Below are 27,831 nucleotides of genomic sequence, written 5' to 3' on the forward strand. Positions count from 1 at the left end.
TCGCGGTACCAGATTCCGGCTGCAACGGCAACATTACCGTGGAGATTAAACGCAAAATACCGGTGTATTACGCATTGGGCGCGCGTTGAAGAGCGGCAGGTCTCCGCTATGTAGCCGCTATGTAGTTTGTACCTACTTGGTGTTTCAATATTTGTCTCCTTTTCGCGTTCTTCGAAACATGCCATCCAATGTAAGAAGTGCCGCACGTTTTTGGCATGACATGCTTGCTTTAGTTAAACTGTTTCGCTCCCTATTTGCCAAGTTCTTTACTCTTTAGCCTAGCATAAGTAAACTAAGCCACCACACACTCTTTAAATTACATTTTTTTTTCTTTTCTCTTGCCATTTGCCTGAGAATTGCTCTCACTAAACAAACCCTCCGGGTTCTCTTTTTCATATATTTTTTTGCAATCTGAAATCAAAGCACAGAGAGTGTTTCTTCGCTCCGATGGATGAGGACATATTCAATTGCCTGAGGGTAGGAGTTTGGCAGGTAAAACAAGGCAGGTGAAACAAGGCAGCGAGGAACGTTCTTTTTCATTGCTATTTGTCAAACACTGCGCGTACTCAGAAACTTCACAGATTGTCTTACAGAGACAATGATTATTTACAGTTGTTCACATTCAAGAATCAGCTCTACAAGTATGAAGCAACGTATTGCGCTACATAATTTTTAAATATCATCTATAAAAATATATATATTATCCATTTATCGATATAAATCATGAAATGTGAAACAACAAAAAATGTGTTATCAGTAATATATATTCATGAAAGTAATAAATAGATTGCGTTAAGTCATTCGCATCTGAAATTGTTGACATGGCTTCCGCATGCGATAAGCGAAAACGGTCGCGTAAAACTGGCACGATATGCGAGACACGGCGTTCATTTTTTGTGTATGCACGTATGTCATAAATCACACGTGTTCTTTTATGCGTCGCAAAAACGTTTTACTTGCGGTACCGCACCATGAAAATTGAAGTGATAAATTAACTAATCAATACTGCATGCTCCACTGCTATCTAATCTATTGGCGCGATTGTTGTCAAGGGCGACTTTTAAGACCAGTAATCAAAGCTATCAATGTCTTTAGCGACAATCACTCCTCAGTTAAAGGCATGTTTAACAAGCTTACTTCTGGTTTCCGGTGACATCCAGCGCATAATAATTACAAGCATCGTCCTTCTTTTGCCGTCCAGGCAAGCAGAACTTCGAAGGACTGCGTACTAATCAACGCCGAGCTCAGGTTACGTCATGCAAGAGCTTCTGGCCAGGAGCATCCGCCACACGAACTACAGGTACGGATATGGCGTATACACGGCTGACTGCGAGAATGTTGGTTGCGTTGCACTCCAAAACAGCCTCGAGGCAGTTGCAGTTCTAACTGTGCTTTTAAATGAACTCCTTAGCGTCGTCTTTCTCTAAACACGCCCTAACTTCTCGCTCCACAAACAAATATTGCAGGCCTTAGTGGACGATCCACCTATATCCTAAGTAGTCCTTGCAGATTTAAATGCTCACAACTCTTCTTGGGCGGACTCTGTGTGCAAATCCAGAGACTGGTTAATTGAAGATTTTCTTTTTGTCATTCGGGCTTGCCGATTATAAAAGAATAACTCAGCTTTTAGAATAGTGCTTAAAAGAAATACTCTTCCATAGATTTGTGAATAGCGTCTCGAAATATGATGGCGTACCTCCATTGGAATCCTATTAAAGATCGCTACGGCAGCGACCACTTTCCTATAGGACTGAACACAAAAAAAAAATATAGGATGAATGCTGGCCACCGACTCCTCGGGGGAAGGTAAAATCTGCTGACTGGACGCTCTTCCGTAAACTCGCACATGGGTCGCGGGGTCACTTCTGTACCATAGACGACCGCACGCCAAGTTTCATCGTAGACGCCAGCGCTCGTTTCTCCCCTGGCGGAACGATTTCACCTCCAACGGGGGTAGGTTTCCGCCGCCGCTTCCCTTCACGATCGCGCCCGCGTTCAGTTCGCGCTGCGGGCGAAACGTTTCTTGTTTGCGACGGCGCCTCTTCGGATGACCGGAAATTATTATTGTGTTGTTAACTGTCACGACAGCAATGTAAACATGAAAGGGTTGATGGCACCAGTGAAATTCTGCCGATTCACAAGAAAATGGTACGAAAAAAGCAGACGACAGACATGGATTACTGCAGTGCGCCGAGCGAAGTAAACAACTGGCAAACGAAGCGAGCTCGTTCATTGATCACTCCTAACTGTATCACGGTTTTTATATGTAACCCACATGAATTTAAGAATTACTCGGTACATAATCCTTTTATTCATATAAAAACGTTCAGTTGTTCGACGAGCGCTTGACCTGTCTTCTTTCTCGTGTTTCGTTTGTGTGTGCGCTGCCCAAGAATGGAAACCACTTTTGTTGTATGCGCTAGCAGTGGCCGAAGTTCACGCGTGCCTAGGAATTGAATATGTGCACGATGCATTGAACATGACCGGAGTTCACTCCTGCATCACCACTGCACCGATCGATCGAGTTACTGGACGATACACGCCCGCGTCTTGGTCGCGCCGGCATTGCTGAAGCGGGAATGATTACTAATACTCTCAACTTCCGCCTCTTGAGCACTGTTAAAAAATGGCCAAGCTGTCTACATTGCTGCCTCTATTGCATATTGTAGGGGACGTACTAGTTGAAGTTGTGTGCGCATGTCGTACTTGTGCTATGCAGCGATATATTTTGTTTATTTCCGCACAGTGTCGATGGAAATCCGTTGTCGCCATCAGAGACAACACGGATTTGTAGCAAACATATTGTGAGAAACTGCAAAAACGACTTTAGCTCGTATGTGCCGTATGCATGTGCCGCATCGTATGTGATGACGATTTTTCCGGTGGCACATACGATGTCGTTTCCAATTACCTGCTCAGCGTCACTTAAATGTTTAAGCAGACGCTGCCCTTTCGCCGCATTGCAGCCATAAAAATAATCGTCAAGCGTACCGATCTTCTTAAAGGCAAATAGAAGCGTGTACAGTCTGTTTCACACTTAGGGGAAAACTCGGAACGTATTGCATTGCGATGCGGCAAGCAATGGAGTCGTGCGGCGGCAGCAGCTCGAGCAGGCGCAGACGCTCGAGGGGCGGAGTCGTGATCTCCGTCGTCTGCTACGGCGGCGCGCGCTGGCCGCATTGTCGGGAAGCGTGCTACTGTCAGGGGCAGAGTACCGATTTCATCGGCACTGCGGGAGCTGAGCTGATATTGTTTACTAAACGTTGTGCGGCGCCAAACTCTGAGCCTTCATTAGCGATAATGGAGTTCCACAAACTTCTTTTAACAGCATGCTTCGTTTGTTCTTTCGAAAGGGTGGGGTACTGAGCGCGTGCACGTATATTTCTTCACTGTGTGTGCTACCGTAATAAGCAGCGACAAGACGCACCAAGATGTGCGCGCAACGTGCCCAGTCTTTGTTTGACTCGAAAGGAAAACAAAGCACTCAACAATGATTACTATGGGGGTCTAACACGATGAAACAAACGCGTACGATTAAAGGAATGTTTTAGGTTAAGACAATGAGCTGTAAGTGATTTTTCTCGAAAATCAATCACTACACCAGACAGACCCTGCCCGCCGGCGGGGAATTGGACACGTCACGCTCGGAACTTCGGTTAGTGTCTCGTCATGTCCCCAGCGGCAGCGATGACAGCGCTCATCCTGAAGGCAGTGAAGTGTAGAATGACTTGATCAGGGATGTGTTCATTCGCAGCACGTCTCAGTCGCTGACGATGGTGGATCGAAGCCTATCTTCGGGCGACTGATAGAGGGGATGGTGCGGCAGCGATACTTTCAACGAGCCCCAGACATTTTAAATGATGTTGGCGCCCGCGGATTGAGGCGACCACCCCAAGAGAGTGACTGCGCGCTCTTCCAGCAGTTCTTGCACAACGCGAGCAGTGTGGATCGGCGACCTATCGCGTTAGAATATATAGTCGCCTTCCAGAAACGGGTCGTCAAGAATGTATGGAATCAGTACGTCGTCTATGACTGCCCTGCAGCGATGAACTTACCTTCGAGGCGTATCAGTGGGCGTCGCACAACGCTTAGTAAAGAATACCGGCTCATTTCACGCAGTAACGATGAGATGGGCGCCTTGCAACTGACAGTAGACGGTTTCCCGACAGTGCGGCCAGCGCGCGCCGCCGTAGCAGACGACGCCGTTCAAGATCCCGCCCCCCGAGCACCTGCGCGAGCTGCTGCCGCCGCCTGACTCAAGCGCTCGCCGCATCGCGATGCAATGCGCTCCGAGTTTCCCCCTAAATGTGAAACAGACTGTACATCGCCCTTCGAATGAAATGTCCACGCGCACACCCGTAGGCACACACCGCGCGCGGCACGAAACGTGCCCAAACACGCGCAGTGCAGGAGGCAATCAAGGCGGTGCGAACGAGAGATGGGAGAGGGGTACCACCCGCTAAAAGAATTTTGCTTCGCATGCGGCGCTCTCAACGCCGGTGCAGCAGCGCCGCTCTCGGTGTCGTTCTTGTCTATAAGCATTGATGATGCTCTTGCATAATTCAGAGCTTTTGTTATCAGTAGTACATTCAAATGCATCCCACAAGTAAAAGCATGTAGAATGAAGGATGTAGTGAAGCGCGTAAGTTGCAAAATAAGGATTATGGACGTCTTCGGTATTCGGAAACTGCGGATGAGTTCTTGATATTTTGATCACGTAAAATCGTGAGGAATAAAGTACTCTTCACAGGCTAAGAAAGAAAGTTGGCAAAACTATGTGTCCGGCACAACCTCTTATACATATGAGGGAAATGTATGGAATAGAGAATAGAATAAAAGGCCCGCAGTCAAAGTTGGGATCTTTGATAAATAGGGAGTTCTCGAACACCAAGCAGAATTTCTGGGCGCCCATTTTCAGCACGACATGCAACTTCACGCACATTTCTTGAAATTAGACAGGTAAAACGAGCAGAACGACAGCCCTTTGAACGAAAATGGGCACCAAAGAAAGCATACAATCATCGATTTAACTTATCAGAGCACCAGGCAGAGCACTGCTGAAATAACTCTGCTCTAGGATGTGCTCAAATCATTTATACAATTATACCAATTACACACAGAAAACTATCCTATATATGTTCAATGCCATATCATCGCCATAGTATATCCCACGTGCTTGGAAAGAGGCAGTAATAAACTCAATTCTCAAAGAGGGTATAGGCTCGTAGCATTGAGTATCTGCATTTGCCGGTCGTTCGAAAAAATAGTATGCCGCGCGCAGATGCGCTATTCAGGCGTTTTTTGATGCGGTCGCTTACTGAGCAATAATTAGGGTTCCTTGTGAATAGTTTCAAATAAAGCTCGGAGTACGCGTGAGCTTGTACGCTAGATTAAGCCTGTTTTTGACTTTCAACGTTACAGAGTACGAAAAGTAAAATTGCTTCAGTCGAATAATTGCTCACTCCAGAGGGCACCAATCCCCCTCCTATCTGAGCATTCAGGCGCTGACCGAAGTCCGTAGCGGACGGCGGGTCGCCGGTCATATCGCACTGCTGTCGGCAAGGCACCACCACCTGTCCGCACCTAATGTTAACATGATGCAACCTAAACTTAACCAAATCGAACGACTGAAATTGTTTAATGCTCACACAGTATTTAGCCCAAACGAATGGATGACGCTCATATGTACTTAGCTTACAATTGCTTTTAAGAGCACGCAGTGGGTTGAGTTTTAAGAACGCGGATGTATCTTTACGAGGGGAGCATCTTTAACTATATTAGTTATGACTTGCTTCAATAGGAAATCATTTATTAAAAATGTATTGAAGCCTGTTTGTCAGTTTTCTGGTGAATATCACTTGCAGCATTTCAAGTGTACTTTAAAGTATATAGGAAACAAAGCGTTTTACGGTGAATATATTCAGTAAGTCTGGAATCCTGGAAGCGTTCGATTCTCTTTCACTTGCCTACACCCCAAAAGAAATGCAGTTCAGAGCTCTCCAAAGATGCGCAAATGAAAAGTAATACGGGCTTTATTTATTTCAGATTGCATGTAACCAGTATTGTTTGCAATATTTGTTAATTTGTATATAAAAAAAAAAAAAACTAAATTAGCTCACAGACGCGACAGTATGTAAATGATCTGGATGGTTTGCCGCAATAATAGGGGACTGGTTTCCAAGGCTTATTTCAACCGCATACATTATTTCTTAAATTCACGCATTGCCAAAAGATTCTCGAAAGGTACTGATTTCTGGCAGATATAATGGCGCAGGTAAGAAGCTACACAAACCTGATTTATTTGTGAATTTTAATTTAGAAATTTTTATGTAAGGCTTATATGAAGGCCCCCCCCTCTCCTTTTTCTGAAAGTGATGACTGGGAAAGCTTTTATATTGTGCCTTGAAAGTTCCCGCTTCAAGAATTCGTTTTGGACGGTTCACGTAATATTTCAGGGGAAAAGGGAATATTGAAGTGCTCGTCTTCAAATGAGCGGTGTGTAAATATCAGTTTCTGCGCTCTGATTCGGGGGATTGCAGGTCTGTCTCCAGTTTATGAAAGGGACAGGGTACAAAACGTGTTGATCTTGACGCGATTCTGGTTGCAAATATATTGAACGGTGTCGTAAAGCTCTATTTTGGTTCACAATTGTGTTCAAGAACCGGTCATGACGACCACAACAAAAGAAACAACCACCAGCGCCCAACGTGAGACAGCGACGCCGACCCTCCGGACCCCAGAAGTACCAGGTGAGAATTATGAACATGACGTACCTTAAAGAAGCACTGCGCGATAAATAGTAACGTGAATTAGATTGTGGTTGGCGATGCATCCGCAGACTGTAGTGAGAATGCGCCTGCGTGTTGGTCTTGTGAGCAGACACCTGTCGTGCTGTTCTATCAGCCGTCATCCACTAACGCCGAATTTCTACGTAAGATTGAGGAAAACCCGTCTGCGATAGCAAAGCAAATAATTTTCGCACAGCGCTGCTGCATTTCACACAGCGCTGTGTAAGCATTTCACACAGCGCTGTTGCTGATTTCAGGCATGCACGCCGGGGTTACTTAGTGGCTTGAAAGTTAAGTTGCGAAGCATATGGTCACGGTACCAGATTCCGGCTGCAGCGGGAACGTTTCGGTGAAGAATAAACGCAAAATACCCGTGCATCATGCATTGGGCGCGCATTGAAGAGCCGCAGGTCTCCGCTATGTAGCCGCTATGTAGTTTGTACCCATTTGGTGTTTGTATATTTGTCTCCCTTTCGCGTTCTTCAAATCATGCCATCTAATGTAAGAAGTGCCGCACGTTATTGGCATGAGATGCTTGCTTTAGTTAAACTGTTTTGCTCCCTATTTGCCAACTTCTGTACTCTTTAGCCTAGCATAAGTCAACTAAGCCACCACACACTCTTTAAATTACATTTTTTTTCTTTTCTCTTGCCCATTGCCCGAGAATTGCTCTCACTGAACAAACCCTCCGGGTTCTCTTTTTCATATATTTTTTTGCAATCTGAAATCAAAGCACGGAGAGTGTTTCTTAGCTCCAATGGATGAGGACATAATCAATTGGCTGACGGTAGGCGTTTGGCAGGTAAAACAAGGCAGGTGGAACGTTCTTTCTCATGCTTATTTGTCAAACACTGCGCGTACTCAGAATCTTCACAGATTCTTACACAGACAATGATTATTTACAGTTGTTCACATTCAACAAGCAGCTCTACAAGTGTGAAGCAGCGTATTACGCTGCATAATCAGTAATATATATTCATGAAAGTAATAAATAGATTGCGCTAAATCATTCGCATCTGAAATTCTTGATATGGCTTCCGCATGCGATAAGCGAAAACGGTCGCGTAAAACTGGCACGATATGCGAGACACGGCGTTAATTTGTTGTGTATGCACGTATGTGATAAATCACACGTGTTCTTTTATGCGTCGCAAAAACGTTTTATTTGCGGTCCCCGCACCATGAAAATTCAAATGATAAATTTACTGATCAATAGTGCATGCTCCACTCCTATCCAATCTATTGGGGCGATTGTTGCTAACGGCGACATTTAGGACCAATAATCAAAGCTTTCAATGTCTTTAGCGACAATGAGTTCTCAGTTAAAGGCATGTGTATCAAGCTTAATTATAGTTTGCGGTAACATCCGGCGTATAATAATTTCAAGCATCGTCCTTCTTTGGCCGTCCAGGCAAGCAGAACTTCAAAGGCCTGTGTACTGATCAACGCCGAGCTCAGGTGACCCGTCATGCAAGAGCTTCTGCCCAGGAGCATTCGCCACACAAACTACAGGTACGGATATGGCGTATACACGGCTGACTGCGAGAATGTTGGTTGCGTTGGACTCCAAAACAGCCTCGAAGCAGTTGCAGTTCTAACTGCGCTTTTAAATAAACTTCTTAGCGTCGTCTTTCTCTAAACACGCCCTAACTTGTCGCTCCACAAACAAATATTGCAGGCCTTAGTCGACGATCCACCTATATCCTAAGTAGTCCTTGCAGATTTAAATGCTCACAACTCTTCTTGGGCGGACTCTGTGTGCAAATTGAGAGAGCGGTTAATTGAAGATTTTCTGTTTTCTATTCGGACTTGCCGACTATAAAAGAATAAACCAGATTTTAGAATAGTGCTTAGAAGACATACTCTTCCATAGATTTGTGAATAGCATCTCCAGATATGATAACGTACCTTCATTGGAATCCTATTAACGATCGCTACGGCAGCGACCACTTTCCTATAGGACTGAACACAAAAAAAATTATAGGATGAATGCTGGCCACACGCTCCTCGGTGGAAGGTAAAATCAGCTGACTGGACGCTCTTCCGTAAACTCGCACATGTGTGCATTTCAGCGATCCGCACTGTGTGTGCATTTACAAGTGTGCTAAGTACGAGCGGTCTGGTGCTGCCTGGGGTAATACTCGAAACAAAAAGATTGCAGTGTGAGGCAGGCGTAGTCCATTCTATTTGTTTACGTTGTAAATTTTCAATATTTGAAACATCAGCGCTGATCCGGCTCAGCATGTTCTGAGTGATATATATGGCGCTTTGATTTGTATAGTCTTTTGACCTTACCCTGGTTTCTTTGCATATCCATTCAAATCTATTTTACGCAAGAGGAATGATTGCAGTAAGAAAAAAAGACAAGCGCGTTCGCATATTGCTCTGGTAAAACACGATGACATACTTGTCGCCTGTAATATTGCGCCCTCTAACGAAGCATGCACATGGTGTAGAACCACGGTATTGTGCATGTGCCTCCTCTCGTTCACATGTGCCGTCAATTCAACCCCTCCTCCCCAGCCTGCTCATCAGCGCACGCTCCATTATAGGAAAGACACCAACCCGCCAGCGTAATCCTTAACTCACGTTGGCCCAATGCGGGAGTATTAGCAGACACACGAACACAACAGCACGCGCATCTACAATGCTACATCTTCACACCAGACGCCTGCTTTGTTGCAAGAACGCAGTTTGGCCCGTGCTCGCAGACCCCCTTCGCTTTGTTACTGCCTGTACAAAACGTGCGCACAAAAGGCACTGCTATAATGTTCTGAAGATAATCAAGCGTTTGCGATGTCCACGTGCATGCTGTTAGTAAGCAAGGATAGATTATACGTGCACATTATTCTTTCGCTGCCGACATCAATCGCTCTATCCTGGGGCTATCGAGAATGCATAGATTATGTCCCGCTTATGTCGTCATAAACTCGAGAGATAGTTAGTAGAAGTCAACCATTGAACACGCTGCAATGATTCGATCAAACTTAAAATGAAACTCACTCAAGTGATGCCCACTCCTTTAACCTGCACATAGCGTGCTCTAACCGCTTCTATCTCTTTCCCAGGCACGTTTGCCCGACGCCAAGCGTGAAAGTTTGAAATAAATGCAGCAGTTGAAGGACGAAGACACAGGTCATTGCTATGGGCACCACGCTATTCAGAGTAAACGCTTTGAGCAGCAGCATTGAGAAAAGTAATTTTGGTACAGGTCATATAGCTGTCATCAATACGCCTTACTTTAACTTCCGTGGGAATACAATCCAGAGGTAACTGAATTCCATCTAACCCATAATTATTGTGCCCTCGGTTATAAAAAAATCTCGAACCCTTTCCCTACCACAAAATGGGGGTAAGCGACGCTTGTCCGGCGTGTACCTGACCTTCGACACGGTTGTGTAACTTACAAGCAACGCTACGGGATTCTTTCGGCCTCCCGCTTCCTCAGCTCAGGATCCTGTTCACGTTGTTGTCGGGATCGCCTGGGCTGGGGCGGTTCTAACGGCTGGATCGGTGCGCCAACGGTGAGCCCTTTCACGGGCGAGTTCTCGCTGCCACTCGTCGAGCGCTACCTGCTCCTTGGGGGAACGTACAACGCGCGCGCGTCCCGTGCCTGTTCCGAGACTAAACGAAAACGAAGCCGGTGGAAGCGCGCGCTAGACCCTTTCCTGCGCTTTCCCAACTCGGCGGAAGCGAAACGGCTCTGATTGGTTATGCGCGTGGCGTGACCGCGTGCCTATGCAGCTGTAGTTATCGCGAATGGCTCACAATCCAGCGCAGCTGTCAGCTCAAAAAACCGCCCTTTCCTCCTGCTGCTCTGCTCTGTGAGCGACTGGGTTTTTACGTGAATACACCGCCATCGAAACTTGTGGGCCAATACAAGTTTCGCTCGAAAAAAGTGTTTTCCAGAGCTCCTATAAGCCATTTTTTACTCCGCGTGATAAAATGCTCGCTCATCAACTATCTTCCGATAAGTCGGACAGTCAGACATGGGGAACGTTTCATGGAGTTCGCATGTGTTGTAAGGGCCATGCAAACCAGAAGGTTAATACCTGGCTGCTTTCAAACATAATGCGGACACTTCAGCGTTGCTGCAAAATCGTTTCAGAATTTGTCCATACCAGCACAGCAGCGACCAGAGGCACAGTACTTAAGGTGTCACTTTGTGCATTAAAAAATAAATATTGACACGTGTACTTACCTCTATCGGGCGACCACGTTTCGCCGCCTAACAAATGTAATCGCACTTTGCGGGACGCGCCTGCATGTATCCGAAGTTTCTGGAAAGTTATCGATCCTTCTACCCGGCTGTCTGTTGTCGCCGAACCTTGTGTTATCTGGTTTCATCGCGTGACGCGAATGGTGTAGAACTTTGTGGAAGGCACGCAGGTCCGAACGATTAGTCTGGAACATTTGACGGCTGCTGTATAAAAGCCGACGCGCTTGACCCGCTGATCAGATTTTCGACGATCGCCGAGCGTGTTCGCCGCTATCATTGTGCTATAAGTGTAGCCTGTTTTGTGGGCACAGGTTCGCCCAATAAAAGTTAGTTTTGTCGTTCACAGTATTTCTACTCTGTTATTCAACGTCACCACCACGTGACAATATAGTAAACTGGCTGCGTTTGCGAAAAATACAATCTTTCAGGTCCTTTAGTTACGGAGAGCTGGAAAGCTCCGAGATATATTGACTTCGAATAAATTCATTTCCAAAAATCTCTACATAAGAAAAATTTTATTTGTTTCAGCATAGGAAACACTGCAGCTGAGGCAAGTTGGAAAATGCGATTTGCCACGCCTAAACAAAATTAACGAGAGTACCATCATTTCCCCAATTCAGCCTTTTACGCTTCATCTGTCTCTGTCTGTCTTTGTCTGTCTGTATCTATCTATCTATCTATCTATCTATCTATCTATCTATCTATCTATCTATCTATCTATCTATCTATCTATCTATCTATCTATCTATCTATCTATCTATCTATCTATCTATCTATCTAATCTGTTACGCCTACTCAGCGCCCTAATATGCTTACCACAGTGTCCCAATAGGTATGCGCTGCTGGTCGTGATGCTATCTTAATCGTATATGTATATATGTATATCATACGTATATCATATGTGCCTGTCTGTCTGTCTGCCTGTCTATCTAATCTAAGAAAGGTATGTAAAGATGTATAAAACCCAGACCTTGCGCACAATCTGGCTCACTTACGCCAATATCGGCCCGCTTTTTGACATGGCAGGCCTCGGTTATTTTGTATGTTTGTTTTTAGTGTAATCGAAATCGTATTATTACAATATACATGTCAAGAACGACAGCGATTGCAGTGGTCAAGCGTGAGTGGTTGTTTTTGCCAAGTGTTTGTCGATGCTTTTATTTAGACGGGCATTAACCCACCGGCCTGTCTGGCCTGCGTAAATACAGCCGCAGCTTAATGGCAACATGTACGGTACAACAACTTAGCATCTTACGAACTTGGCGTCTTTTTTGCGAGCACCGACACGCTTTTGATTATTCGTTTTGTCAGTCTTTGGTCCCCACCTGGCAGATTCGTTGCAGCTTGTAAGGAGCGCTGAAAACAATGCCAACGCCAAACGCGTTGGCAAGGTTCTTTAGTCCGTGGGGAAGTCGATCTTGATAGTTTCATCATTCTCATTCCAGCTCCGCGATATGACTGTCGTCGTAACGTAGCCGTCATGCTTTGTACGCCAACGCAGTTGCCGAAATAATACTTCGGGCCACTATGGGTGGGCTGGTGCCGTGTTTCCGTCATAGTTGTTTCACCATCGTCAATCTGGCTTTGCCATCCTAATCACGTCATGGTGTCGTCGGCACGCCATCCTCGTCATGCATTCGTTGTCATATAGTTCAGTACATCCCCTTTTACTGCTTTCTCCTGTACTCGGGAAAAATACCGCAATATGTTTCTCCGTATACTTTAAACCGATGTGAACAGGTCGCGTTTGGGGAATTTCAGCAAAAGCGAAGGCCACATTCGCACTATTCCTATGTGTAAACACTAATTTATAGCTGGTTGCGGACTTTCTTGAAATTTTCGCACCAAAGAAAACAGGTACATTGCATAGTGTTCATAGTATGCATAACAAAATCTGAAAGGAACTTGCAGATGCAACGCGCAAAAGGAAATTTCCGAATGTTGATGTTTTAGCTTCCGTTTCATTTTGCTTTTTTTTCGAGTAATCGCTTTGTGCGAACAGCTTCCGCGTATATCCTTTCTGCCTGTAAAGAAAGTGTAAACATTTTAAAAGCGTGAAAGTAAGCGTGAAAGAAATTATTTTTTTAATTCTCCGTCTGATACACAGTAGTTTGCTATTCCGCAAACCGCATTGTGTTCCTTGCCTCACTCTTACTTTTATTTCTCCTTACATTTATTACTTCTCCTTACATTTTTTACTTACTTTCTTGTGCTGAAGCAAATGCCTGCGCTAAAGGTTCTAAATGTAGAATAATTTTAAAACTTGTTATAAATATTTTGCTACGAAAGTAACAGCCTCTACACCCCTTAGGATTGTCCTCGCACGAAACACGCCCGAAACCAATTTCTTTATACAACGGCTCCGTATCAGCAACGCTTTCCTTTTCTAAGCGCTCTTTGCCATTTTCCAGCCTCCTTCCGTAAAATCTCTTGCATCAACAGTAGCTAGAACGTAAGCTTACGAACAGCTTGAGTGCGAGGTGTTCGTGCGAATCTTGAATAGTTTTTAAGCGGAATCGTATTCTTTTATTTCCCAAAGCAAAAGCGAAATTTGCAGTGTTGGGTAGCGATGAAAGCCAGTGAGATTAGATATGAGGCAAAACTTGTCACTTCGTTTGGTCTGATTTACTCACCAGCGTTACAGGGGGTGGGGGGAGGGAATGTGTTCTTCTATCCCAGGTTTATTCATTTATAAACTCGTTATAAACTCTTATTCGTTTATAAAATCGTTTATAAACAAGTAGTATTTATTGACTCAATGTTCGTAAGGCTGAAGGGCAGACAAATATCTTTTTTTTTTTTTTTTTTTTTTTTGCGGTAGACCGTTATACAGTACCCCACACAACGACACGCCCACGATGCAGTTATAGGATGAGGTGCAAATGGCCGAACGTGACCAGATATTTCAGCGTGGCGGGTACACCAACCTGTAGCAGCCTTAACGTGGTGGCCATCGCCAGGGAGCAGCACTGGTTCTCCCCGTTTCGGTGATGCGGCACTTCTTTCGAGCAGTAATTCTGGCGTTTCGTTTCAGCTTTATTGTTGAAAAGCTCCCTTACCTAAGATCGTCGCACTCTAGCGCGAAATTTTGTAAGGCGGCTGTTCTGTAGCCACTGTTTGAAACTAGACTTTTTACGTGGTTAAATATATCGTTCCAGTTGGCGTAACAGTGACAACGACGCTCCAGAAATAAAATAGATTCTTGGCGTCGCATGGCACTGCAGGCTTTCCTAGCTGTTCTTTTACTTAATCAAGGGATTGCGCGTCTTGTGTAGTAGAGCCTGGCAGGTGTCTGATAGCGTCACCAGATGTATCTTTTCACACTTGGTTCCCAGCGCTCTCCAGGTATTCATTTCCGAGTCCAGATGGGAAATTCCTTTTTTCTTTTGCAATGCTCAGTAGAATTAACTTCTGCTCTTTCTGACACGGGCTAATTGTGAGCAGCTGAAAACTTTCAGTCGTTATTAGCTATACAACGTAACTAAACAAATTTTCATTATTTCGAACGAAATTAGCGATATGGTGTACTGGGTCTTTGGCTCTCGCACTTTCTCTCATACTTAAGCTCAACATTTTGGATTGTTTGGTGGCTTTCGCAAGCACACATTAAATATGTAATCGGGTTTTGCTTCAATAAGAATGCGTGTGGGTCGAGATAGTGCTAATAGGTCTCATATAAAGTGAGAGCATTGTTGTTATCTATGGTCTTCCCATTCTATCGGGCAGACAAACGCACCACCTGCGCGGTCCAGGCTGGGCTTACGGAAGGCAGGCAATACGATAGGGTAACGTGCCTAAACATGGTAGCATTCATAAGAGCTCGGCGATACACGCCGTCTGCTGTGACGTATACGATACTATCGCTACCTGAAACATGAACCCTAATAGGAAGTAGCAGAGGGGGGGCCGCCCCCCCCCACATTTGAGATGCATACCCCCCCCCCCCCCCCTTCCCGCCCACGCCACCACTTCTCACACATATTCCTAAAGCACCGCCAAGTCAATGTTGAGACTTGACAGCTATTCGGCGGTCAACATTTTGCTGCCTTTCTCACTTCTTTTGGATGGCGGTAGTTATCGGCGTCTCCTGGGATGTGAAGGCCAGTTTCCTCATCAATTCGGTGCCCGCGCGATTAACTCGAGATGCATTCAGTTGTCGCCGTCTATTCAACGGTCGCGCGCATCGTTGTTGCTTCTTAGTTCAACCTTCTTTGTTTAGACCAATCCAGGGACCAGGAAAGGTATTCAGTTCGTGGCCAACTGGTCTGTATGCACATGGAACGAGTTGCGACCACAGGAAATGCCAATTGCGTTTAACTTTTCTTATTTTTTTCATTGTTTCCTCGAGTGACGGCTCGCCGCGACGCTGAGAGATCCTCAGAACACATACCCGTGATATGGGTTAGATAAGCTGAAAGTAAAATAATGCGAGACAGCGTCCGTCATCAAACCCTACAATAACTGTTAAACTCTTCAGCAATATGACTGTCACCCATTACGTTGTCTGCTTTTTCCCTAATTGTACAGCACTTTCGTGCAAAATGGGCAACTGGAAACAAGAGTAGCAAGGAGCTGACAAATTAAGCGATCTACTAATGGAGAGAGCCAAGGCAACAGCCAAACAGGAAAGAAAAGCGAAAATTACCAATTTTAACCGTTGTTTATTTGTTTATGAGTGAAAACATTTGAATCAAAATCTTTCATTTAAAGAGCAAGCAGTCATAACGCCCTCGTAAGTGGAGGACAATTCCGTGTGTTAATGACTCTTCTACAGTTATCATTCGAGCTACCTAACAGAGCCGCTTCTCTGCTGTGCTTATGTAAGTGTTTTTCTAACCTTCCGCGGTGGGCGCAGCACCTGCAGAATCGCAGCTTCCTGCGCCATATGTGGTTGTACGCGACTGGCGGCCATGCATCGTTACGTAACTTCCCAAATAACAATACGAGTCGGTTGTGGCACTTCTGTCAGAGCAGTAAACGAGGGATCCAAAAGAACTGTGATTGTTGTTCCACGAATATATATTTCCGTACAATTCTTCCAGAGCTAATTCGAAAAACGCTACTGTAGTCGGATACAACTTAAGTCTGCAATGAAGCCCCTCCCACGCCCTCATAACCGCCAGCCACTGTTCCTCCGCGAGGCCGCAAATAATTCGTACTTCAAACTTTTTATGTTACCCAAATAAGGCGGTAACTACAACAATGAAATTAGTAGTGCGTAATTTTATACCTTTCCCCTCACCTATTATAGTGGAATGGCGAAAGCATAATTCTTTATTGAACTGAAATAACATGCTTGCTTCGCTACAGCTATTTGTTGTGAAGTTTCACTTCAGTTCGCAGTGAAATTTCATGAGTAAAACGGGTTCAGCAGTGAAATGAACTGCACCGCAGACTTTTGAAGAGCGGAATGCTCAGACTCCTTACATTTTGTCCATGTCTGCTGCACAACTCATTGCTTCCGCCGATGAAAAGTCTCTTCAAGAACAGCAGACGCTCCGGAGGTATCAAGTACGACGCCATTTTGAAAAGGTCGCATGACGACGATTTTGTTTGCTGCTGTGATTGGCTGGCGGAGTAACACAACTCCGCGCCGTCCGTGTGCCTTTGTTTTCTACTGCTGTTTTTTTTTTAAGTTCTATTCTTCTAAAGTTATCTTTATTTTACACTCTCGGGGCTTTTTTACTTGCTCTTGGCAGTGTTCTTCCTGCGCGAGTTCATTTGACGTGGTTCTTTGCCAAGGAGAGGTGTATCGCACAGGCGTACCTATAAAATACGCCCTATTTCATTTCTCTTTTGTGGGTTTATGCGTTTTTATGGCGAATGGTGGGCGTTATTCATATTTGTACTAACTAGTAAAGGTACAGCCCTCATTTGCATAGAAACATCGCCTTGGGTTAAGCACCCCCCCCCCCCCCCCCCCGGAAGAAATCCTAGGTACGTGCCTGGATCGAAGAATGCTAGGCATAACGTTAAGGGACGGGAAACAGCGGTTTGGATCAGAGAGCGAGCGGGTATAGCCGATATTCTAAGTGGCATTCAGAGAAACAAATGGAGCTGGGCAGGTCATGTAATGCGCAGATTAGATACACGTTGGGCTATTACGGCGAGTGTTACAAATTAGATGCGAAGAGAAGTGAAGCGCAATCGGGGACAGCAGAAGACTAGGTGAGGCAATGAAATTAGGAAATTCATGGGCACTAGTTGGAATCGGTTCGCGCAGGACAGGGATGATTGGAGATGACAGGGGAGGCCTTCGTCCTGCAGAGTACATAAAATAGGCTGATGGTGATGACTACTGTCACATCTCCAAGATCAACCCACTCTCGTCGGAGCACCGACCCTGGATAGAGTGTCATCGAGAGAAGGGCCAATCACAAAGGAATTGTATTTTCGTGGTCATGTGGGTCATCTGGTGCGGGTCTCCGCATCTCACATGCAGGATGGGCAGACAAGCACGTCTTTGCATGGTTCTTACGCTCACCTTTTTTGAATAAAAGGCGCGTTCAAATTTGCATGCGCGTTACGATCTTAACGATTTCTACTCAATATCAAGGACAAAACCAATTCTTACAGAAAAACTTATTGTAAGCTAGCTAGCCACAATGCCATGGAACGGGTAGCCTGAAGAAATTGACGCCTCCAGACATCGCAAGGTGGATCCATAGTGCATGGAATGCCCTCCGGCAGACGATGTTTGCGATGATGATCAAGTTATGCTTTTTGTTTTTATATTTGGGCGGTAATGTCACTGCGCGTTACACTTCGTGGCGTGGTGTAATCGTGCAAGTAGGGTAATCGCTATAGCGCAATGTGCTCTGCAAAATACAACCAATTGCCGAGCATTTCATTAATCGTTTTAAAGCTTCTCAAATTAAACACCTGGGTTAGATTTGCATTATTATTCTTTAACGGTAATAAAGAACGTTGCAGAAAACACTGCAGTGCAGGCACCAGAAATACAGCAAAATATTACTTTGCCCCACGACACGGTGTGGCTCCCATCTCTTCCAATAGATCGCTCACACTCTCGTGCGTCTTGCGAAGTCGCTGCGTCGTTTCCGCCCGCAGCAACAACTGAACACTTGATATAGCGTACGCGCATGCGCATTCAATTATTCTGTCCAGGAAATGGGTAAGCGGCGCTTACCCATTTCTCCTTACCCATTTCTTACTCCTCGCCCATCACGCCAGGCCTCTGCAGCCCCCGGACACCTTTTAAGATTCCGCCATTATGGTTTTAAGGGCGGACCAACTGCGGCATAGCTGGGTTAGCCTTGGGCTTCAGCTCCTCAGACAGCACTGTAAGCATACGTGGAAGTGGCATGATTGGTGCGATGCCGCACACGAGGCCACAGCTGCTGAGCAACACAAATAGCACCCTGACACCTGTCACGCATCTAGAAACGTGGGCGCCCTGTGGAATGCAGCAAGTCCTGTTGTAGGACCTCGATTTGTCTCATCGTAAGGCTAACGCAAAGCCGTGGAGGATGGTCAGTGAGGTTACCGATACTTTAGCTTGTCGTTTAATATAGTGTTAGCAGTGATGTGTACACTCAAACCTCATTTTCTCCGTGGCCATCGTCGTAGTACCCCAGCTGTATGCTGACAATCAAGCTCAAGTGCGGCAATATGCTCATATGTGTACACTGCTACGTAAATACATGTACCCACCGATTGGATTCAATCACGGTACCTCCAACACAAAGCTCCAGTTCTGTAATTATAAGACCACAGGTGCATGCTTCGTGAGGTGGAATTGAACACCCTGAAATGTTTACGTGCGCACGCCAGAGCTTTGAGAAGCTTAGTGCATTTTTGGTTGACGACAGCTTCTTGTAAGTGTCGGCTCGTGCGCCGTCAACGTAAAGCGCCTGCAACACGACTCTCGGCGCCTTTCATCATTCCTGCGTCGCTAGGCGTCTCGTAGCATGCAGGAGAACGCTGTTCCTTCGATCCAGTAGGAATTGTGTAACGTGCCGCGTCGCTCGCACATTTCCCACCGGCGTATGCTTTGACTACCGTCTGAGGAGCATACGGGCAACTCTAAAGCTTGCTGTCGCGGGGAGTGCTTCGTCTTCCGGGCGAAGCTGCCACTGTGTTGTCCTTATTTATATTTATGTTTTTGTTCGTTGCGTGGACACCAGAGCATGCGCACTACAAATATAACAGCGTTATAGCCTGCGTGTGAAGAGCACTTGTACGAGAGTCCACGAATGAACGCCTCCACACAAGAGCCCATGGTGGCACGCTGGCCTAGCTCCAAGACCCGGGCAGTAATCGGGAGCGTGCGTGCGTTTCATCCCGTTTTTGTATCCAAAGGAACGACGTTTACCGCGAAATTTACGTGCGATAACTTCTGTCCGGCCATCTGTAACCTACCATGGAAATCACGATGCCTACGCGAATTTGCCTAATCTTCGCATACTGCTTTGCTTCAAGCGTTAATGTGACATATTTCTTTCTCAATTTACAAGCAATCAGTGCTTTCAGGGCACACCAAGGCGTCGGAATTTCGCTCTTCATTCGCACCATCAATCGAGCAGCGAGCCACTGACCCGAAGCAGTCACTTATCGTGCAAAGTGGTTATTGCCACCGTGTCACTTATGCGACCGGACCCTATGCAATCTTGGTCGCGTGACCTCGGCGAGTCGCCAGTGTGAATGTGCACTTACATTTTCTTTTCAATCGTGCGCAATTATTACGAAATATTTCTATCATACAGCGATATTTATTTGAAATTAAGTTTTTGCAGCCACACAAAGCATATTTAAGCCAGGTGAACTTAGCTTACGCTAATTCATGTGCCACACTCACCAGTCACATGCTTGCTAAACGGCTAAGCTTGGAGCTCTAGTATACAATAGCAGCTCTGTATGTGTCGCACTATTCGGAGGGAACTCTATGTGGAGCGCTCTTCGCTCGAACCTCAGGAGACTTTCAAATTAAGTTCCCAAGTAAGCAATGAACCAATCTTCTCGCCCTAACCTCCTCTCACTCTCACAAGTACAGGATATCGCGTAAACAAAACTCTTTGCTCGCTGGCCGTTCAAGCGCCGTCGATACTAAGACTTTACGGCGGCAGCGATGGTAAGGAACACCACATGACTATGGCTCGATTGTGTATGATTTCTCTCGCAATAAAAAAAAAATGTGTGGTCCAGAATTTTCCTCTGGGTGACCAGGGCAGATCGGTAGCATCGTGTCGCAAAAGATGTCGTATAACTGCGATATACCTATTTCTTTTATTGTTGCTCAGGCGTTGTTGTTTGAATTTTCTTTGAATTTCAATTTATTTCTGCACTTCGTACATGAGTTGCGTAAGGAGCGCGGACAAAATGGCTTGTAAATGAATAGCTTGTGGGGATCATTGTACCTTCTTAGACACCCAATTAGTTATGTGTAGTTGAGCATTTCTATAGCATGAATACATCGATACTAGCGGAAATGCCAAAATCGTCACTTGCGGATTCGGGAATGTAGAGGGTCAAGAATAAAAATAATGAAGCCCAACAAGGAGAGAGAAAGAAACACCGCACTTCAAAATTTACCAAATTAGCAATGATACGCGATAACGTAGTGGGTTACCAAAAATGCTGAGAAAGCAGACTCCGCCATCACTTCGCTTCATCTCGAGAAAACTTAAACCGGAATAAATTGATTTATTATGTTCAATCGATTACGACTCGCACGCCGTTCTTTTTTTGCTTCTGATTTTGCAGATCCTGACATCATGAAGAACGACGGTACGTACAGCGGCCACTTCACCCAGTTCACGGGCCGAGGAAGGTACTCTGTCATGGCATACGTTAACGGAGGCAAGAAGACTAGACATGCGTACCGTAGGCTGGGATTCCCCCCCGACGCGGTGGTCTGGGATGGAAAACACAAACGCGGTGCGTTGATCCATCGCGGATTTACGTGAAAAATGTCCCCCTCGTCTTGATTTTATATATCCAGAATTGGTAAAAGGGCCAATTCCGGATATATAATCCTGGATCATGACTGTAAATTATTTTCTTTCAGCGCATTTTTTGGAAATGTACGAAGTGTTAAATTAAGAAAGCTGGATATGGTCGTGAAGGACCGACTTATCTCGGAGACCCGGGTATTTTCTTGTATCCAGCGAAAATTGTATAGGAGGTGGGAAAATTTTCCGCCACACAGCGCGGATTTACAGGAAGAAAACTGTAATTCGCCGAAGACAAACACCTATTTTGTGACTTGCAGATTTTACATGTTTGACGAGCTGTCATTGCATAACTAAAACACTGTACGTGGCCATATATTTGTTGGTAATTTCAAATTATTAGAAATAGTTGCTCACAGAAACTCAAACTCACTGCCGGCCACTGTGTTTTTTTATTGCCAACTTTTGTTCTTTTGAGAAAGCGCCTCTTATGACGCCAAAACGAGTGGCGTTTTGCATCCTTTTAAACTAAAGTGACCAAGCTGAATAATTTTATGACAAGTCTTCAAATATGCTCTTGAACATTATTAGAAAAAATTATGCAGTTTCTTTCCGTATTCGTTTCGTAACAAAAACATGAAAACACGAGAATTGCAAAAGCAGGGAAATGGGTCAATTCTAAGAGCGTTTAAAAACAATAATCGTCGAATAACATTTCATGGAATGGCCTCACCAGGTCTTAATATTCTATTACTTTAAAAACATGCCGCGTTCTTATATTTTAGGGAAAATAATTTAGCTTATTTTAAAATCCTGTATTGCGCCTCTACATTTGTAGCTTTAGCAATAATACTAAATTTATATTGATATTTCATTCCAACCTGTTTCTTTTGTTGCAGTGAAAAAATTCAGAAAAATTTGTCCCATCAGAGCCACGAAAAGAGTTGAGCTTCGGTTTTCAGGGATACTTTATCCGTGTTTCTTTCTTTGGTGTGTTGATGTTTCAAGCATGCCAAAGCACGCATAACTATATGTCTAAAGCTAGTCTGGCGTAACTACTTCTGGTACTACTCTCTAATTGCACATCCTATCTGAAATTCTATGTGCTTTTCTCACCTATGTTATCAGACTAGTGAGAAAGGCCGATGATGCCACTAAGGTCAGCTGGGTGCATGCATATAAATAACGTCGCTAAAGGGAAATATTTTTATAGTAACTAAAATTTTCTACTAGGCAAAAAAAAACGTTTCATGCAATGGAACCAATACTAGTTTTTCGACGTACATATTTATTGAACACAGAAAAAAAATGTTAACTGAGACAAAGTGCGAAAACCTTCTTATCGTGTCGCAATATTTTGCCACTGAAAATGCGCGTCGTTTTTTTGCACAATAAACGTTCTACCTTAAATCTTGCTTACCTCTTTCACGATATTAACGTAATCATAGTTAAATTATTCCTAGCAGGGCATAGACTAAATGTAAATTTTCTTTCTTATTACACGAGACGAAATTGTGGGCTTATTAGGACTTTGTAAGGCTCTTTGATACGAAGGGTTTTCTTTAAAATATTTTGCTCATTAATTGTTACGTGCTACACAACTTAAAAACGAGTTCGTTAACCAATGTCTCCCATTCCTTGGAAATGGATGGTAACTGTAAAAAAAGAAACGCAAAAAGTCGGAATGATGGGATTTTTGGCCCTTAAGTTAATAAAATAAGTTCTTCGATTCCTGTAAAACAGCTTGAGGTTCATCTCTTGTGATCAGTTTTCTTCAGTCAATGCAGCTATGTATTGCTACAAATATAAATATTCGACGTAGACTAAAGTGCATGCTTGACGTTTAGACAGCGGGCATAGCTAGCAAGTTCAGAGTCGTTATTATTCTAATATTATTTCTGAAGTAATGGATATCATAAATGTTCCAGTTGGTGGCAATTATCCCCAGGCATTCGCAATAATTATTATGCCAAAGGGTTCTTCAGAAACTATGAGGAGGACAGTGAAAGTAGAAATTGACTAATTTGTCATGTGGCGTAATTAATTTGATCGTGTCTGTGCTTAATACCACGTGCTACTGGGAATGGCGCTTGCGAAATTACAAGTTGGCAGCAACTGCTCTCGCAGATGCATGACAATATTCCATGGCAACACTCATAGCACATAAAAATTTGAATCACCTTTTCTCGTTTCTATCTTAGCAGCAGCAACGCCTTGACATCGTTGCTGTCAGTGAAACGTGGCCATAGAAGGGCGAAATAATTGTTATTCGTGATTACGCAATGGTATGTCATCTTCTGTGGGCGAGCCGTAGCTCTCGTTTTACAATATGCACCACGTATTTACAACATTCCCGCCACCTTCATGCGGCACATATGCCATTGAGTCTTTTTTCATCACTCTGGAATCATCAGTTACATTCGGTGAACCTTATCGTCCTTCCTTATGTCTCCATTCTTGACAAACATAAAACGACGTTTCGAGTACCAACCAAAAGAATATTGACGAGCTGGTGTTTATAGATCGTGATATGAACACTGATACCAGTAGTTCAGGTCATGATGACTATACACACTTATAAAATCATACCACTTTCGCAATCTCGTCAGAGTACCTGCACTTTCGCTACTTCGATGGATCATGCATTACAATTTCGATAAAGACTAGTTTGCCTTGTGTATAGGATAAGTCTACTGCCGATCACTTGCCATTATTTTCGGTGTCGACAAATCCCAGCAGAAAAAGGTGATGGTCCTAGGTGTGTAACGAAGACTGACAACAAAATTTTATAAATATTATTATAAGTAATTTAAGTCATGACATAGCGTGATAACATCATCCGAAATTTTTAAACTTCACTTCCACTTTCGAAAGCGCAATCAGACGGATCAGAAAAGCCTCAAATCGTTCTAGTGACATGCCTCTATGTCTCAGGATGACTAAAAAAATTTCCTAATTCATACAGAGCAAGGATTAGTGGTGTGGTAAATGGAAAACTCAAGAAGATCACTACCTTTATTGACGCCAGTTAAAATCTATACGCAACAAGTCTATGGGAACGACGAAAGAGAGTAAAAAGGATAATTGCGAAATAACAGTAGAACAGGTGAACCGTAACTAAAAAAAAAGAACTTCAGGAATTGTGAATGAAGTCGTTCGCAATTCTCGTGCACGAAGTGCACTTCCTGATGTTATTGTTATCTGCACGATTTGATTATTCAAACGTTTATTTCTTTCTTTTGGTCCATGTTTAGCTGCAAAATTTGTGGAGCTCAGTAATGAACGTAGTCTTCAGAATTCTAGTCTCAATTTTGTTTCACTGCACCACATGAACGTTCAAGAAACGACATCTATAGAGTTAAGAATGCCATCAAAAGTCGGCAGGATTCGATAAAGTAAAAGTGAGGGTCGTTAAAGAAAACCTTTACGTTCTCGGACCAGTTTGACCCGCCTATTCAATGATTCTGTAGAAGTAGCAAAGCACCGAACTTGTGTAAAACATCAAAGGTTGTTTCGATATATTAAAAGTACGATCGCCCTCACCCGTCTAATTACATGCCAATCTGCTCTTGAGCATACATAATTTTTGTTTTTAAGAAATCATTGAAAACCCTGTTTATAAATATATCGCAACATTTAACGGGGTCTCTTATTAGCAACACGGTTTCAGGCCAGATTAGGTGCCTCCATCACCATTAGGAGACAGCTTTGACTTACGATACGTTAGTACCTGTCATTCTCAAAGCATTGTCTCCCACGTTTCTTTGGTCGCTTATAGCGATTCTGATCGTGATAATGATATGAGTTCTTTGTCGCCAGGGCCAGAAGCGTAGCGATTCGGTAGCTTCATCTGGAGTGCCTTTATCGCATTGCTGGCACACCAACACTACGTGTTCTAGGGTGTCCGGTACATCACCGAATCGGCATGGATATGACAATTGTGCGGGGTGTATCCGGTGCATGATATTTACATGACTATATCTATTCCTTAATAGTCTCCGTAGGGTGGTGGCTTCTTCCTTAGACATCACGGCCAAATAAAATCATCCTTTTCTTGCCCTACTGTAGTGCGTTGCACTCCACGTTGCCCTAGACAATTATCCTTAGGTAAATTGAACATTCCTCTCGCTAATAAGGTATAGGTGAACGTGTACTAGAATAATTTGGTAATAAAATTTGGAACACTGCTCCTTCTGTAATAAATATGTCTCCTCATTTACTCACGCACTGCAACAATACATTGAGCACTTTGGAACCATCTGACAGGATCACATAATTATGAAACCTGTAACTCAAATGCATTCTTACACGTATATTATTCTTTTTTTACTCTTCTCAAAGTTCTTTTGCATACTGTTGTTTCCCTATCCTTGATTAGATATAATTTACGCCTTTCAACAATGTCGTAAAACAACGACGGTGCAATAAAGAAATAAAATAAACAGTGTGAGTAAATTGTATGTTCTTGGGCCAGTAATTGTAATAATTTCCCATTACCAAAAATGTTTGGTGGCATACAATGTTCTAGTTTTTGGATGGTGCGTCTTCAAACACGTAAAATCCAAGTCGCACAATTTCGCTTGTGCACCCTTAATGATATACAATTTTCTCCCCTGAAATCCGACTGCCTCTAGCAAAACAAAGGGTGATTTCTTTCTAGAGGGACAATAATCTTCCTCATATAAAATTTTCACTGAAAAAAAATCTACTCGTGACTTTTCTAAGTGTTACCTTATCTGAACACACACTGCTGCAACAATTATTGCGATCAAACAAAATTTGGTCAAACTCAAAATTCACACGGAAAGGAGAACACATAATCCTTCCAACTGACGGAGTTTATTTCTCAGCCGGTGCTGCTTCATACTAGGAAAGTTCATTGGCAACTCCATCGAATTTCTTTGATAACATGACTTGCTCATTGCGATAGCCTTGCGATAAATATCGGCTGTGTTTGGTCGACACCAGTGTAAAAGTTCTTTTAAACTCGTATAAACAGCCCCGGACGGCTCGCAGGTGCTGTAACTAACATATATTGTGTATGGCCGGAATTTTTAGTTCTAAACGCAACCGAGGAATCATTAATCGGGATATAATGCTTCCGCAGTTTAGCAACGACAATAAGACAAGTGCATCAATGAAGGTCAGCTCGTGAAGCAGCATGGAGATTTAAAAATAAAAAAAATTGTAATTCGGATGTCACTAAGATTTCGCGTACAAAGCAAGAAATTGGCTGTGGTTGTAAGGAAGTACATATAGGAAATGCATGACAGAATTTCAGATCAATACGACTGCATTAATTCATACTTTGGTGCCTGTGCAAGGGTTTTGTATATGGCCGACTCCTTTTATCCTCATTGAACGATTTCGCATGCGGCGTTGTGGCGCGCGCATATAGGGTCGTGGGTTGCGCATCTTCTGCGCCGCACCTTTCCAGCTAACTCGGAGACTGACCTAGAATTTGATTAACATTGTGCAAGTGTTTTACGTATATTCGTATAAGAAGACAAGGTTTTCATTGCTTAAAAGCACAACTCTCAAACTTTTCTAGCAACGAAGTAGTTCAGAGTGCATTAGCCCGCTTGAAAGAGATGGTGAGTGCTCTAACCATCGTGAATGAATTGCCATATGATGATGTTCTATGCAGCATACAGTGTTGGTGTGAAATGCGACCAGAGATATTGTTGCCTTTCAAGTTCGACCCTAGATTGCCGCGCCTAAAGTTAGTGCGGTAGTAATGCTGTTGCTATGTGGGTTGCAGTGTCATCAAACGAATTACCAATCAGACCAGCCCCAGCCAACTACGCTTTCAATAATACCCTCCTAGGGGACTTGGAGCCCACGCGCCCGTTCCAGAGAATCACAGGCGCCGCTTCCTTTATGGTCACCAGGGACCTCCGGCGGAGTGATGTTCCTCCTGCTAGTATCATGGACCTGGGAGCTGTCGAAGGGCACGTTGGGATCGACGGAACGCCTATCGTCAGACTTACGTGGACTTGGCCTGGTGCTCATATGACACACGGAGTGGGTGCGTATTGTCTGTGAGCGCCCATTTCGAACTCAGGAAGAAATGACGTCAGAATACTCAACAGGAGCATTATGATTGGCATTACGAACGAGGGAAGTTCTTCGTTTTCTGCGTTGTTAACGTTTGGAACACCCCTCTTTAACGTATGATACATAAAGGGCGCAATGTAACAGATTGCTGACTAGAACACTTCAAGATTTTAGTTGCTAGTGAGTTCAGTGTTCCACTGAACTTTTGTGTATGTAGCACACAGGATGTTGAACTCTTGTCTTCTACAAAAAAAGACCTCACAGTATTAATGCATATATTAGTGATTTGGCTGCCTACCACTCAAAAACATATTGATAATAAATATGAATGAGAGAACGCATAAAGTTGATTGCTTTTTTCTGCATTGCGCTTTAGAATGACACTATAGCAATTGAGAGTTCATTTTTTTCAAAATCTGAAATTTTCCTGATGTTTCTGGGGCACTAATAAGTACAGTGGTCGGACAGAATTTGCATTGCTTGAAACATCATTATCGAATATGTGGTGTTTTATTGGGCAGCCGAATTATAAAAAGAGGCGAGGATAGCATGCGGTAGCAGGTCTACGATTTTACGAGATATTCAGGACAAATATGACAGAGCATCGAAGCATCAATGCAATTTTAAATTGGCAGCATTCAGTTACAATGTAGCACTGTGTTTTAAAAAAGCACACACTAATTCTACAGACAATATTTTCTGCGTTGTAGCTGTAAGCCCATTGTTACGAGGTTGGCGCATAGAAGTTTATCAGGCGTGTCGAAAAGGACCCCTTCATAACGTCTCAGTCGTTCCGAGAAGCACTGCTAGCTCAAATTGCGCCACTGCGGCCGGATTTCAGTGGGGGTGAAATGCG

The 27,831-nt window shown here is 44.0% G+C and overlaps 2 long non-coding RNA genes across 2 annotated transcripts in view; one reads left to right on the forward strand and one right to left on the reverse strand.

The window, feature by feature from the left end:
* The window catches only part of LOC129384120 (uncharacterized), a 269,966-nt gene that overhangs the window by 53,048 nt on the left and 189,087 nt on the right, over positions 1 to 27,831 (reverse strand). The window lies entirely within an intron of this gene.
* LOC126528323 (uncharacterized) lies at positions 6,664 to 27,087 on the forward strand. The gene is made up of 4 exons (XR_007598995.2): positions 6,664 to 6,749; positions 8,200 to 8,300; positions 20,731 to 20,904; positions 26,680 to 27,087. It is a non-coding gene; the product is annotated as an uncharacterized lncRNA (long non-coding RNA).

This window comes from Dermacentor andersoni, chromosome 9, assembly GCF_023375885.2.
Source record: "Dermacentor andersoni chromosome 9, qqDerAnde1_hic_scaffold, whole genome shotgun sequence".
NCBI classification, from domain to species: Eukaryota; Metazoa; Arthropoda; class Arachnida; order Ixodida; family Ixodidae; genus Dermacentor; species Dermacentor andersoni.